At 51.7% G+C, this 1,274-nt stretch overlaps 1 protein-coding gene across 1 annotated transcript in view; it reads left to right on the top strand.

The window, feature by feature from the left end:
• The window catches only part of LOC103373746 (cGMP-dependent protein kinase 1-like), a 52,914-nt gene that overhangs the window by 13,087 nt on the left and 38,553 nt on the right, over positions 1 to 1,274 (top strand). The gene's annotated exons all lie outside the window — the stretch shown is intronic.

The following is a 1,274-nucleotide window of genomic DNA, read 5'->3' as shown; positions in this document are numbered from 1 at the left end:
TGAAGATCTCGTTTGTTTCAGCTGAATTGATCCAAACCCAGGAGCAGGACCAGGTTTCGTGATCGCTCAGGAAACCTCTAGAACCAATAAAAGAACCTTCAGGTTACTCAGAGAAGGTTCTAAGCTGCTCTTCAGTGCTGCTTTATGTTCTCTGGAGGTGAATCTCCTCCGTCTCCAGGATGTTCTTCACAGCCAGTGAAACTTCCTGCTGTCATCTGATGTGAGGACAACATCGTTACCTGCTGCTCACAACATCTCTGCTGTGTGCCTGTAAGGCGCCGTGCACGCTCCTCGTGCACGCTCCTCGTGCACGCTCCTCGTGCACATGCTCCCTCCATCCTCTCGCTGTGCTGGCGGCGGCGCTGCTCAGAGCGTGGAGGCTCCACTCTGAGCGCTGCTCGTATTTATAGCTGCGTGAGGTCGTGTGTTATATAAGACGCTGCTGAAACGTGATCCTCCCACGGAGCTGCAGCCGCAGGACGCTAACCTGCTCGCATGTTCACACGCATGTTCACACGCATGTTTACATACATGTTTACATACATGCTCACACGCGTGGCACAGCTCTCCTCCATCATCGAGTCGTTCGGGCTCCTCGGTGGTTGGACCTGATGCAGGAGGTGTCCTTCTGCTGACTGCCTGTTGATGCTGATGAATGAACCATCAGAGGACTTCAGGGTGGAAACACGTTCACGAGCTCCAGCATCTCCAGATGTGCACCACAGCAGCCAGAAGCCCTGAACATCCACAGGCCAACGCTAAGCTATCGTCTGGTCACACGGCCTGTCAGAAACACCTGGAAACCCGCCAGCCTCCCGCTGACATGTTCTCTGGACGTTTAAAGTCTTTTTGTCTTGCAGCAGCTCCACAACAATCCTCCAGATGGCCGGTCCCTCGAGCCGGTGGGTGGCAGCGAGCGGTGTGAACAACCAGTGACAGTTATATCGAAGTAAAAGCTGCTGGGTGGATGACAAACATGCTGAATTCCAGAGCGAGTCCACACCATGTGAAACAAATCTTCTTGTCAGATTTTAAATTAAAGGAACGAAGCCGGTCAGCAGATCGGCGTTAAAACGGCTCCATTTCCAATGGAGTCTGGTGTGAGCCGCAGACGGTGGCGGGTTCAGGTCCAGGTTCTGCTTCGACTCTTTTTACTGTTTTCATTTGAAGTTGAACTTTTGTTTAGACGTCATCAAAATGTTTAATGTGGTTAAAGCCTGAAGCCAGAAACGCTGACACAGCAGAAGGACTGGTGGCTTTAATATCACAGGTTT

This window comes from Stegastes partitus, unplaced genomic scaffold (genome assembly GCF_000690725.1).
Source record: "Stegastes partitus isolate 25-593 unplaced genomic scaffold, Stegastes_partitus-1.0.2 Scaffold2054, whole genome shotgun sequence".
Classification (NCBI taxonomy): Eukaryota; Metazoa; Chordata; class Actinopteri; family Pomacentridae; genus Stegastes; species Stegastes partitus.
The sequence above is the reverse complement of the archived record's forward strand: the minus strand, read 5'-3'. Positions and strand labels throughout refer to the sequence as shown.